Source organism: Armigeres subalbatus, chromosome 2 (assembly GCF_024139115.2).
Source record: "Armigeres subalbatus isolate Guangzhou_Male chromosome 2, GZ_Asu_2, whole genome shotgun sequence".
Taxonomy (NCBI): Eukaryota; Metazoa; Arthropoda; class Insecta; order Diptera; family Culicidae; genus Armigeres; species Armigeres subalbatus.
The window spans coordinates 444,394,846-444,409,052 of record NC_085140.1 but is presented as its reverse complement, the minus strand read 5'-3'; the positions used below and the strand labels follow the sequence as shown (position 1 = coordinate 444,409,052).

Genomic DNA, 14,207 nt, shown 5'->3' with positions numbered 1-14,207 from the left:
GTTCGGTTAATTTCCATTTTCCCGAATAACACGTTAAGCCGAAAATCGTCTAATTCTATTTGACCGAATAGAACGTCCAATAACCGAAACGGTTATTAGGTCGACAATGGTTTGGCCGAAAATTTCATTTGACCGGAAGTGACATATAGCCGAAAGGGGCATATGGCCGAACTGGTTATTTTGCCGAAAAGTCGGCAGGCCATTTGGCCAACATGATCGTTTGACCGAAATTGGGTTTTGGCCGAACTGGTCGTTTGACAGAAAAGGCCATTTGGCCGGGAATACGGGTCATATGGCCAACAATTTTAACTTGTTTGAACACTTTCTTCCAAACTGCCGTAATCTGGAAAAGTGATGTAAATGCCAAATTTCAATATACACGCTTTTCATTTTTCTGTTAAAGAGCTCGATGAGTATTACTTGCTGAAAGCATTTTTTGAAAATGGCGTATACGTCACTTTTACAGATTATGGCAGTGTAGCCAAATAGTATTTTCGGCATAATAATAGTTCAGCCGCTAACGGGTTTGGTGGTCTTCTTGGTACCAGCCTATCTCGTACGCAGGAGGTAGTGGGTTCAATCGCAGAACCATTCCTCCATTCCTCCTACTTTGTATCTTTCCACTAGTTAGACCAGGTAACAGTTAGAATTTGAATTGAAGGAAAAGGCTCGCTTCGGCCTGGGAATCGAACCATGAACCTTGAGATTTGCAACCTTTCACTATAACCATCACACCACCAATTCTATTTAGAGATTCTGCCTACAAGTGCACCAAATTTATATGTAATTATGTTATATGTAATTTTATTGTGTCTTTTAGGACACATGCGGGACTGATGAAAATAAAATTGCTGCTCAACTGCAATCAGAAACATTGTGGTAACAGCAATGTAACTAAATGTTATTGTTTGTGCAACTAATCTATTTTGTTTCTGATATGCCACATATTGAACCCAATCATCCCAAGAAGTCATTTGAGAGACAGATTGCGACATCAGTGGAACGGAAATGAAACATTGTGAATTTCTGCAACTGGAAAGTGGATTTAATGAGACTTGGTGTATTGGCAGGATCTACAATGTAATTTATTAGGAACAAGCAGAACTTTGAAAGATGTTGCACGTACTGCTTGAAAACTCTCTACTGTGTCCTGGTCCGTAGTACACTGGAATACGTTGTCCTCGTGTGCGCTTCATATCATGTAGTGCAGAGTAATCGGATCGAACGAATTTTCATTCGATTTGCGCTTGCTTCTTCAACTACCGTGGAATGACCCTGTCCGCCTCCCCCAATATGAGCATCGCTGTGGATTAATTCACTTGGCATCTCTGGGTAGCAGGAGAATCCGTCCTCAACGGTTGTTCGTGTTCGATATTCTGTCCCACACCATTGACTGTCCGACGCTGCTGAGTAATGTCAACATCAATGTTCCTGTGAGATCAACCCGACATACAGATTTCCTGCGTCTTCCAACAGACCTTACCGTTTTTGGACAAAATAACCCGCTTGATATTTATTGTCGACGTCATAACGAAGTGTATGCTTATTTTGATTATATAATATGATCAAGTGTATGTTCAAAAGTAGTATAATTAGTTAGTAGTATCTGTCTGTACGATTAGTTCGAAGACAAGTAGGGGAACTGTTCCGTTTTCCATTCCTTTCATTGCTTTGTCTTTGAAGGGGTGGAGCTATGGGATGAAGTGTCGAACCGTTCCCCAAAATAAATAAATAAAATACTAGAGTCCTCGGACTATAAATATTGAGGTTGGAGAGCAAATTCCTTCTTCCATCCATTAGATCCCTGTTACCAACCCAGCAAATACAAGATCGTATATCATAGCGAATAAGTGTACAAAGTGGAGGCCATATACGTACATTTTGCATGCAGTCAAATGGAGGCATGCCCCTATATCGCCTCCACCTTGTACACTGTGGAGTTTATTCTGCCTGTTGGCAAGCGGGAGCCACTTGGAACACCTTATCGCACTGTTTGTTCACTGAATGTGATGGACGACACATTCCCCGATTGCTTTGATTGCTGATGATGTGACTTTATGTTGTGGTTCACATTAGGCCTACCAAGTTTTTTTTATGTATACAGGTTATCCGACTTCGTCAGTAGATGGGAATAACCATCGCGGCGAGGGGGGGGGGGGCATACATTTTCAGTGCAAAACGTAAACAAACGAGCATAAATTTCGGCCGTATGTCCATTTCGGCCAAATGATATTTTCGGCCACCTTATAAAGTATACAAAAACATTTTCGACCAAATAACCTTTGGCCAAATGAGTTTTGGCCTAATAGTTCATTCGATCAATTGATATATTCGCCCAAATAACTTTTGACCTTGTAGCCAAAAGGCTTTTGGGCCGATTCCCCATTAAAAAAATGATTTCATTTTCAAGGAAAATTCTGCGGTCTTCTTTGAATTTGAATCAGACCAGCAAATAGACCAGCGGAGTAATCCCTTGGCGCCATTTGAAATTTGAATTGGCGAATTAGGAAAGAATGAGTTTATTGTTGAGGCATGTGTCTTGAGGAAGAACTATTTGAATCTCATTCATTTCGCATCCGCGAAGCAGTAAGCAGTGAGTTTAAAATTTTAGTAGAGATCTTTTTATAAAGGTAGTGATTGCGATAAGTCTTCTGTTTTTTTTCATATTCATATTCTTTCAGCTACAATCAACGCTTGCATATTTCTTGAATTCAAAGTACTGAAAAAAAATGAGTACTGAAAAAAAACTACAGTGTCGCAACCTTTAGCAGTTCACCTTTATTTCGGTCATACTTTTTCGGCACGGGCGCATCGTGCTGTGCGCTATTCTGCAGATCGGCGATTCATCATTGCGCCGTTATCGCCAAGAAGAGATCATCAACGCCATCGCACCGGCGGAAACCAACTCTTCGCGGCCGTCGCTAGAAGAAGTTCGACAACATCGCGCCGGTATCGAGGATCAAGTCGACGAAGAAAAATCCTGCGCAAGTTAGTTTAGTTTTTGACATGGCCATGTTCTAGGAAATTCCATTCAGTAAAACCACAGACAAACAGACATAACACATTGAACATTTACTCATCAAATTCATCGTCGTACAAACACTAACGACATCTGTTGTTTTCACTTAGTTGGGCAAATCACGAACCAGATGGCGTTAGTGGGAAAACGTCAAACTCGAGCAAATCCGATGCGCGCGCCACTTGTAACCGATTGGCCAACTAATGATTATTTAAATTAACCAGTAAATCAGTGAACGATGATAATTTCATAAGTGTTATGTCTGTTTGTCTGTGGTAAAACCTAAACCATAGCTGTCCAACCCGAAATTGTATGAGCATGCATCGAGTAGGGGAAACTGCCAAATGTTGATTGGCTAATTTCTTCGTCTATTGTTGAACTGTCCGAACTCTAAAGTAATGCACGTGCGTTCAGCAATAGCTGAAGAAGTTAGCCGTTCAACATTTGGCGGTTTCCCCTATTCGATGCTCGCTCATACAATTTCGGGTTGGACACCTAGTTACGTTTACCCTAGTTACGTTTCAGTTTATTTTTTTTTAGCAATCACTGGAAGGTGAAGGGAACCACTTTCGTTTAGTTTGCCTACTTCGGTTGTTCACTTCACTTCTTTTGGGCGATTACGCAGATTTGTGTTAGTAAGATTGGTAAAGGATTTTGTAAGTTGTCAAAATCGTCCACAGTATTGTTGGAATCGAATTTCAGCCAGCGACCGTTCGGGCTGAGGAGAAAGTCGAGAATTTATCGGGCAAATAGAACTCAACCACCGGTTTTACGAATACTGGAAGTGGCACTGAAACTACCTGCTGTTAAAACCAAGATGAATACACAGCTAGGTGTTTCAATGTGCTCAGTTTATGGACGAGAAGAAGGCGGGGGTGAAAAATTCATTTTCGGTGCAAAACATAAACAAACCGGCTGGCTCTCCCATACTAAAATCCAAGATGGCTGAATCGTGAATTTGGCAGATTGGAACACCTAGTGGTGTATTCATCTTGGTTAAAACACCTTTGAACGATTTCTATTTCGCGTACGGTTCCAAGTTCCTGTTGAAATGTAGATTTTTCATTGACGAAGAAGTAGACTATTGGCACATAACATATAGGTCTGTGCCGTGGAATGTGGTCCAACCCAGGGTTCTTATATCAGGGTTCAGTCACTTCGACAGTAGATGGGAGAGACTAGCGCGGGGGTGAAAAAATCATTTTCAGTGCAAAACATAAACAAACTCGGTGGCTGCCCCATATAAAAATCCAAGATGGCTGAATCATGAAATTGGCATACTGCTACAACTGTTTGTATTCATCTTGGTCCAACCCAAGATGAATACACCACTAGGTGTTCCAATCTGCCAAATTCACGATTCAGCCATCTTGGATTTTAGTATGGGAGAGCCAGCCGGTTTGTTTTCGTTTTGCACTGAAAATGAATTTTTCACCCCCGCCGTCTTCTCTTCTACAAACTTGACAGGTTGGAGCACCTACTACTGTATTCATCTTGGTCCAACCCAAGGTGAATACAAACAAGTGTAGCAGTATGCCAATTTCATGATTCAGCCATCTTGGATTTTTATATGGGGCAGCCACCGAGTTTATTTATGTTTTGCACTGAAAATGAATTTTTCACCCCCGCGCTAGTCTCTCCCATCTACTGTCGAAGTGAGTGAACCCTGATATAAGAACCCTGGTCCAACCCTGTTTTTGAAACAATGGCGAACCTAGCGTTGGAAGTCAAGCTTTACTGAACGACGCGGATAAGAAAGAGCAGCATCGCATGCTTTGCTGTCTCTTTCTTCCACCTTGGATATACGGGAGTGTGAAAATTACAGTTTGTACTATGATGCCTATTTGTTTTGTCTATTGGCCTAATGTGTTTTACAGCCAAATGGCTTTCGGCTGTGTCATAGAATATCAATAAAAAGAAAACGATCAATGCAGTTACGACCTTATGATACTGAGCGTGAGAAATGCTCTTATAACCATACAAATTTTGAACGGGATGCGAGCATTCTGCCAATGCCAGCTTTTGCAGTCATCACTAATGGTTACGAAAAAAAAATCGATTTGAAAAAAAATCATGATGTCCCACTCTGCTACGGTGCAATGATATAATGGAGGATGTATACCAACGATCAAGAAGAAGTAGATCATTCTAGATACAAGCGTTTCGTTACTAACACAAAGCATCCGGCCTCCACAAAGAATAATAAGAGTTTTTACAAGAGGCAACTAACTCTAAACTTTCGACTGTATCCAGAAATACTAACAAATACTAGAGAAAAACTACTTTATCTACGGTAAATTGATCGAAAAGCCCTGGTTGGGTAAGCATGAAACACAACGCCACCCAGTCGATACAGTCCACCCAGTTTTTAGCAACACATGATTTCAGTCTCTTTTAGGGCCGTTGCCCACGTAGCGTTTTTTCAAGCTGCGTGCACATAGCGTCCACGCAAGGTACCCAGCATCAAATGTAGTCATGCACACGTTTACGTGTGCATTACTCCATTTGATGCTGGGTACCTTGCGTGAACGCGGCGTGCACGCAGCTTGAAAAAACGCTACGTGGACATCGGCCCTTAAATTCCTAAAAAAACACTGAAATAGTAATTCTTTTTGAGAAATCTTTAGCGTCCATGTTTTGGTTTAATGGCATTAGATTATAAAATGCAATTTGAAAGTTTTCTATAATCTGTAGAAGGTAGAGATCAGGTGTTTCCAATACGGGGGAGCGCTGTGTTTCATCAACTAACTGACAAACGCCATAACAACCGAACTAGCAACCGTTTCTTTGTTTGACTAAAATCATGCATACTAGAAATATCACGAAATACTATTGCGAGACAATGAGTAATATGATCGCAAAGTTTAGAGTTACTTGCCCCTTGAGTTTTTACATAGCTCACTACCCAACTGTAACTCGATTTATGAAAATATGAAGAAATTTGAAAGTTTCAATAAAGTTTTTGTCGATCATTAAGTAATTAATTTGGACTTGATCAGTTAGTAGATTGTCAAAAATTTATTTCAGATAGTGATGAATTTATTATCTTAATAAGACTCAATAATAATAAATCATTTCAGAAGCTGATCAGACCGCATCGTGCTTTCGTGCTATGCGGTTCTTTCTCTCTTTGCGGAAGGAAGTTTTTAATACTACCCGAAGCTATTTTAATTTCAACGGTGCTTCTTAGCGCTATTTGTACCCACTGATCCCGTTACGATCTTTGCAAGGACCCGTGCCTTCGTTTTACGTTGGACCCGTTTGCGGAAGTAAAATTCCGACAAGCGGTGGTAATCCTGCAGGGACACCGTTCTGGGAAAAAACCTCTTAGAAGGTCACGTCTCCACGCTCAGCAATGAGTATTAAATAAAAACAAGAGGAAGGGGGAGTCTTTGAATTCTCCACTTCCTTCTAAGAAACAAGGTTTCAAGACCGTCCTGCCAAAGCGCGGAAAAAATAGAAGGAAGCTCGAGAATTCAGATATTCCTAATGTCGGAAATAACTCTAATATCGGAAATAATTTTTCTCCTATCGAACTGAACAATCAGTTCGATTTTATTAATGATGATATTGAGCAAATCGAATCTAGCTCAGGTGATTCGATTCATGCGAAAAAGCAAAGGATTCCGCCAATTGTGGTATCTGTTGCCGAGTTTTCTGGCTTCCGGAATGAGATTTTGAGTAACCTTCAGGGGATCAAGGTTTCATTTCAGATTGCTAGGAAGGGTGACTGCCGCGTTTTGCCGGGATCCTTTGACGATCGCAAACGTCTTCTTCAGTATTTAACTGAGAAGTGCCATAAATCCTTCACATACGACGACAAAACTGAGCGATTGTTCAAAGTCGTCTTGAAAGGTCTCCCCAGTGATGACAAATCACTGGATGAGATAAAAATTGAAATTTCTCAATTACTTGGATTTTCACCAGTCCAAGTAATTAAGATGAAAAAGAAATCACACTCTGGTACTTCCCAGAGGGGCATTTCTCAAGAATTTTATTTAGTTCATTTTAACAAAAGTGAACTAAATAATATGAAAAGTTTGGAAAAGGCCTGTATTATGTCTCATGTCCGTGTTACATGGGAACATTTCCGCAGGCCTGGGGGAAATTTCCAAAACCCCACCCAGTACCGTAAGTGGGGTCATGGAACCAAACATTGTCACATGGATGCTAAATGCATGATTTGTGGTGGAACCTCTCACGCCAAGGACGCATGTCCTGTGAGAGAAGATTCCAATAAATTTAAATGTGCAAATTGTGGGAGCAATCATAAATCCAATTTCTGGGAATGCCCTTCACGCAAAAAGTTTTGAATTCCCGTGCAAAATTGATGACAGGAAATTCAATCGGATCCCAGATTCGACGGGTAGAAATTTTCAAACGCTCAAATTTCGAAACCAGTTACCGGTCGAGCAATTCATACCCACCACAATTCACAAACAAATTTTGCCGCTCGTCAACGGGTAGCAAGCACTTCAGTAAATTCCAATTTTTCCAATGTACCTACGTATGCAAACATCGCTGCTGGTAGACAAAATTTCTCTTCTCAAAATAAGGTTTATACCCATGTCCAAACGGAAAATAATGGTCATGTTGCCGATTCAGGTAGCATGACTGCTTCCGATTTTGATTTTTTGACTGAGTAATTGCATCACATGATTGATGCAATGTTCAAAGCAAATACCATACCAGAAGCTGTTCAGGTTGGTATAAAGTACACACAAAAAATTGTTATCGGACTCCGTTTCAATGGATCCAAATAATTGTGTGAAAGTTCTAAATTGGAATGCCCGCTCTCTAAAGGGTAAGGAAGATGAATTATTCAACTTCCTTTCAGTTCATAATGTGCATATTGCCATTATAACTGAAACGTATTTAAAACCAGGACTCTCCATTAAAAGAGATCCAAACTATTTTATCTACAGAAATGATCGTCTTGACAGCGCCTGTGGTGGGGTCGCCATCGTCATTAATAGACGTATCAAACATAAATTATTTTCTTCGTTTGAAACCAAAGTTTTTGAAACCTTGGGAGTTTCTGTTGAAACAAATTTTGGTCAATTTTCCTTCATTGCAGCCTATTTGCCTTTTCAATGCAATGGGCAGCAAAAGAAGTTGTTGAAAGCTGATCTTCAAATTCTGACTCGCAACAAATCAAAATTCTTCGTAATTGGTGACTTCAATGCCAAACACCGTTCATGGAATAATGCTCAAAGCAATTCCAACGGCAAAATTTTATTTGAAGATTGTTCTGCGGGATACTATACTATTCAATATCCCAATGGCCCTACTGGTTTTTTCTTCCAGTCGAAATCCTTCTACAATTGATTTAGTTTTAACGGATTCAAGTCAGCTGTGTGGCCAATTGGTAACTCATGCTGACTTTGACTCTGATCACCTTCCTGTGACATTTGAAATCTCACAAGAAGCCATTTACAATCCAATCAGCTCTACTTTTAATTATCATAGAGCTGATTGGGTTTTATATAAAACATATATCGATAGGAATTTTGATGTTAATATTCCTTTGGATACCAAAAGTGATATTGACAATGCGCTCTTATCTTTGACAAATTTAATTGTCGAAGCCAGAGGCATTGCAATTCCTAAATGTGAAATTTAATTTCAACTCCATTATTATTGACGACGATCTTCAGCTACTGATCCGTCTTAAAAATGTGAGGCGAAGGCAATACCAAAGAACTCGCGATCCCGCTTTGAACGTTATTTGGCGAGATTTGCAAAATGAAATTAGAAAACGTTTCGCTATTCTGAGAAATACCAACTTTGAGAATAATGTATCGAAGTTGGATCCCAGTTCGAAACCCTTTTGGAAATTAACGAAAATTCTTAAAAAACCTCAAAAGCCAATTCCAGCGCTTAAAGAGGGAAATAAAATTTTATTAACAAATGGCGAAAAGGCTCAAAAACTTGCTCAGCAGTTCGAGAGTGCCCATAATTTTAGTCTAGGTCTCACTAGTCCAATTGAGGATCAGGTTACACGAAGCTTCGAAGACATTCTCAACCAAGATAATGTTTTTGACCCTTCGTTGGGAACTAATTTGGATGAAGTGAGATCTATTACTAGAAAATTTAAAAATATGAAAGCCCCGGGTGATGATGGTATTTTCTACATACTTATCAAAAAACTTCCTGAGAGCTCTTTATCCTTTTTGATTAATTTATTTAACAAATGTTTTCAATTGGCATACTTCCCAGATAAATGGAAAAACGCCAAAGTTGTTCCAATTTTGAAGCCGGACAAAAATCCAGCTGAGGCTTCTAGTTATCGCCCAATCAGTTTGCTTTCTTCAATAAGCAAACTGTTTGAAAAGATTATTTTGAATAGAATGATGGTTCATATTAATGACAATTCTATTTTTGCTGATGAGCAATTTGGTTTTCGCCTTGGGCATTCAACCACTCATCAGTTATTAAGAGTTACGAATTTAATTCGGCTCAACAAATCTGAAGGATATTCGACTGGAGTTGCTCTTCTTGATATAGAGAAAGCATTTGACAGTGTTTGGCATGAATGTTTGATTGTAAAATTGATGAATTTTAGTTTTAATTTTCCTCTGTACATCATTAAACTGATCCAAAATTATTTATCAGATCGCTCACTGCAGGTAAACTATCAGAATTCTAAATCTGATAGATCACCTGTAAGAGCTGGTGTTCCCCAAGGCAGCATACTGGGGCCCATTTTGTATAACATTTTTACTTCTGACTTACCTGATTTACCACCAGGGTGTCAAAAATCTTTGTTTGCAGATGACACAGGTCTCTCAGCCAAAGGGCGTAGCCTTCGTGTCATTTGTAGTAGATTGCAAAAAAGTTTGGATATTTTCTCCACTTACTTGCAAAAATGGAAAATTTCCCCGAATGCTTCCAAAACTCAGCTTATAATTTTCCCACATAAGCCGAGAGCTTCTTATTTGAAACCTTCTAGCAGACATATTGTCACTATGAATGGGGTTCCAATTAATTGGTCTAGCGAAGCTAAATATTTAGGACTTCTGCTAGATCAAAAATTAACTTTTAAAAATCACATTGAAGGCCTTCAAGCCAAATGTAACAAATATATTAAGTATCTATATCCACTTATAAACAGAAAATCAAAACTTTGTCTTAAGAACAAACTTTTGATTTACAAACAAATTTTCAGACCTGCCATGTTGTATACTGTGCCAATTTGGACTAGTTGCTGCAATACCAGAAAGAAGGCACTTCAGAGGATTCAAAATAAAATTCTGAAAATGATTCTGAAGTTGCCTCCGTGGTATAGTACCAAAGAACTTCATAGAATTTCTAATATTGAGACATTGCAACAAATGTCCAACAAAATAATTTCCAATTTTAGACAAAAATCGTTGCAATCTTCTATTGCAACGATTAGCTCCTTGTACCCTTAGTATAAATTAGGTTAAGTTTAGTTTAAGTAGAAAACATTGTAATTCCTACATGGTTCAATTCAACCAGAAGAAATATTCTAACTGCCAGAGGCAATTGAAATGTATTAATAATAACTAAAAATGTAACATAGCAAATAAGGATGATAGTGTTAAGAAAACACGGAACACCTAGTCTAAGAGATGAATGCATGTATTAGATAATTAGCAAATAAAATTAGTTTTTGGACTTTTATTTTTCAACAATTGTTGTTTTCTTCTGATTTTTATTTCTGTGATTGATTTAAATCATTATACATTATACAATGCAACCGACAATTAAACAATAAACAGTGTAGTAGCCGATTTTGAACAAAAGCCAATAATAAATAATATGATGAACTTTCCCGTCGATTTAAGCTTGTTATACTAAGATCGTTTAAGTCCATGAAAATAGTATGGTCATGGCAAAGTGGCTATACAAAGATAAAAACATATACATTGGATATACATGCACAAAGTGTGTCGAATTATGTACAATAAAAAAGCTGTTATGCGTTCTCATATATGTTCGTTTTTGGAATGAAATTAAATAGCCTTTCATAATTTAATTAATACAGAAATTACTGTGAAATTTCATTTCTCAAACCCAGACCTGTATAGGTTTGAGTTTGCATAAAGAGTAGGTCTATAATATATTAACATAATTTATAATAACTGCATTCTCCTTTTCGGATAAACATAATTGAGAATCTCTGTCTGATTAGTAACTTCCTTACCGGTTTTGTCCTGAAGCAAAAAAAGGCGTCGTCGTCCTAACAATAGACAGCCGTATTTTTCACCAACAGTGGGGCAAACAGCGGGAATAATAAACTTCCGGTTGGGCTAATCGTTTTACTGATTGTGCTGGCAAGGTGTTCTCTTCCTCCGGTGCAACTTTACCTTCCTGTCTGAAATGGCGAGGGTTACTTTTTGGTTTTTATTTTTTAATATCGCTGCTACACCTTTTGCTTTTTTTTCTCTCTCACGTGAATCGTTAATGACTAGCAAACATTGGCTTCGTATAGAACCTTTCACGTTTTTTCTTCTCCTCCGCTGATTTCTTCCTTTGGTAAATGGTTCCACTTTTTGCACAAAAAAATATATGGCACCGGCTTCAAGGTAGGGTGGTACACTGATTTGAAACGAAAATTTTCCTGATTGGCATGAACATAGAACTGGAAAATGGACTGTTAAGCACGTTTCTCTTCACTGGCACTCAAAGCATTGATTTTCTTTGCTCTTTGAACTCGAACGCCTTCAATAAGTGACACGGTTTTATTTCTCTAAGATCGGTCCCTTCAGATAGCGATTCCGGGAGGACGTTTTCAGTGGGTCATCACTTCGCTGCAATATGCTTCAATCACACTTCTAGTTGTATCACTGCCGCAGCATGTCAGCTTTGCTAACGATTACATAAAACTCACACTGATTGCCACTCGAGTTCCAGTTGGATGTTGGAGAGAACAAGATGCAAAGAGCAGCATAAGAAAAATACACACGCGTGTCAAGAGTTACATCACTTCAGAAGGACTCTGCCTATTTCACAAAATTCTCCCCACTTCAACCAGCTTTGAAACTTTTATGTTTCCTCGCAACAATTCTTCGTTCATAGGACTCTAAGCCTTTTACGTTCACCACCGCTAACTTCAATTTAAAGCAAATCCGCTATAGGTGCCAATGGAGACCGGCTTAGCACTCGCACATTGTCCGCAACCAAGTAATAAAAACAGCTCGCAGCCTGTCGTAATGTTTCGCATAAATCACCAAAAAGGGATACAGAGCCCAACACTCTACAACACAACGCGAACCCAGCTACAAAACTACCAAACACACAACTCACACTTCTGGTTGGTAAATGGGTACAGGCCAGAGGACTTTGGTTTGGGGATCCGCAAACGATGTAGCGGCCCAAATCGTTCCAAATCTACTCCTCGACTGAATGGGCTTTTCGTTGGATGGTCGAACCAAGCAGCACTTTCCCAACGATGGCGACGACGTGTTGTCGGAACTGTCGGAGTTCCAAGTTCTGTATGGCACACTAGCCCAATCCGCACGTTTGCTCGGAGCTGCCGAGAGAATGAGCGAGGATTCACGTATTCCGCGTGTTTCGAATTGCCAACAAGGATATACCTCGGAGCGGCCATGGCACACATACCCAAGCACGGGACCGAAGTAAATGAGGAGCATGCGCACCTGCGCCGAAGTCAGAACACTGCTCCCGGTTCACCGTATGGTCAGTCAGTGTTCACGTTTTTTCGCTTTTCATTTGAACAAGGGGGAAAGACAGGATTCAGAAGTGTGCCAAACAGGATGACGGAAGGGTGCTTCCCCGTTGGATATCGGATGACAACAGAACAGAAGGATAGCGGCCGTGCTGTGGAGTGGTTTTACGTAGCTACATATGAAATGGTGTGGAAATATGTGTTGCCAAAACTAACAACACACTGAATACGGCACAGTTGAGGCCGTAATACTCGTATCGGCTCTCAGCGGAAGTGAGATTTTTCTACAAATGTTGCAACATTAAACAAAGAATGAACGAGAAGCATTTACATTTTTTAGATTTGCATATAGATTATACAGAAGTTCTATGAAACCGGGAAATTATAAAAAAAAACCTAAAATATGATTGGTAGCAAATTAAGTAATCAATAAGCCAGAAGATGAAATACTTAAAATTTTATAATTTTATAATTTTATAATTTTGGTTATTTATTAATTTATGTTCATCGACCTTATCAATAAGTCCTATCTAAATTATGATACTTCTTCTTATTGGCATTGGGACGGGTCCGCGATGTTAGGCATAAGGATGTTAGGCATAACTTCGTTAGGCATAATGACGTTAGGCATAACGGACGTTAGACATAATGTACGTTAGGCATAATGGACGTTTGTCATAATTTTGCCTTCTTTATGTCATGGACTGTTCTTTGGGTCATTTTATGACTAACGTCCATTATGCCTAACGTCCGTTATGCCTAATGTCGGGGTATACCCCAATGGGACAATGCCGTCTCACAGCTTTGTGTTCTCTAACCACATCCACAGTTATCAACTGCTTTACCATTTTTGCATTTGTATACCATGAGGCTAACACTTTTATGCCTAGGGAAGTCGAGAAAATTTCCAACCGGAAAATTTCCTACACTGGACCGGGAATCGAACCCAGCCAGGTTCAGCATGGTCTTGCTTTATAGCCACACATCTTACCGCACGACAAGTGACGACTATAGACGATTGACTGCTGCATTTAATTAAATTCAAGTTTTAAGGGTGCGAAAGAATTTATGTCATGAACCGAAATCTTCCTGGAACTAAGAAGTAAGTAAGAGCACGTGCGATTTAGAACGCGAGGTAATTAAAAATATGAAGATGTCCATTGGCGTAGCCAGAAAAATTGTCAGGAGGAGTAGGGAGGTTTTCCGAATTGCGTTTGATGGAGCAATTTTAATGTTTATCTATCATAACTGGTTATAAATTTTATTCAACTATGATTCTGGCGGAAAAAAATACAATGATGCAGAATCTTTGCATTTGTTAGCATTCCAAATTACTGGTTTTTCTGCTTAAGCTTTCGTTTAACAAATTTAATTGATCTCAAATCGTATTGGATATCCCATAACTGAGGAAATACTTCAACAAATGTACATAATAATTGATAAGAAATTCGTTTTTCTTTAACGAACAAAATATCACAAGTCAGTTAAAAAGCCGCTTGGTGAGGTTTGGCAGAACCGCGACCAAATAAGACA

General features: G+C 39.2%; 1 protein-coding gene across 5 annotated transcripts in view; it reads right to left on the bottom strand.

Moving 5' to 3' along the window:
- The window catches only part of LOC134213685 (stress-activated protein kinase JNK), a 276,561-nt gene that overhangs the window by 223,302 nt on the left and 39,052 nt on the right, over positions 1-14,207 (bottom strand). For 2 of the 5 annotated variants that reach the window (XM_062692958.1, XM_062692960.1), the window contains exon 1: positions 11,190-12,337. The exons of the other annotated variants lie outside the window; for them this stretch is intronic. The gene's annotated coding sequence lies outside the window, so the exon portion shown is untranslated. Of the gene's footprint in view, positions 1-11,189; positions 12,338-14,207 lie in introns of those variants that run through there. 5 annotated transcript variants of the gene reach the window in all.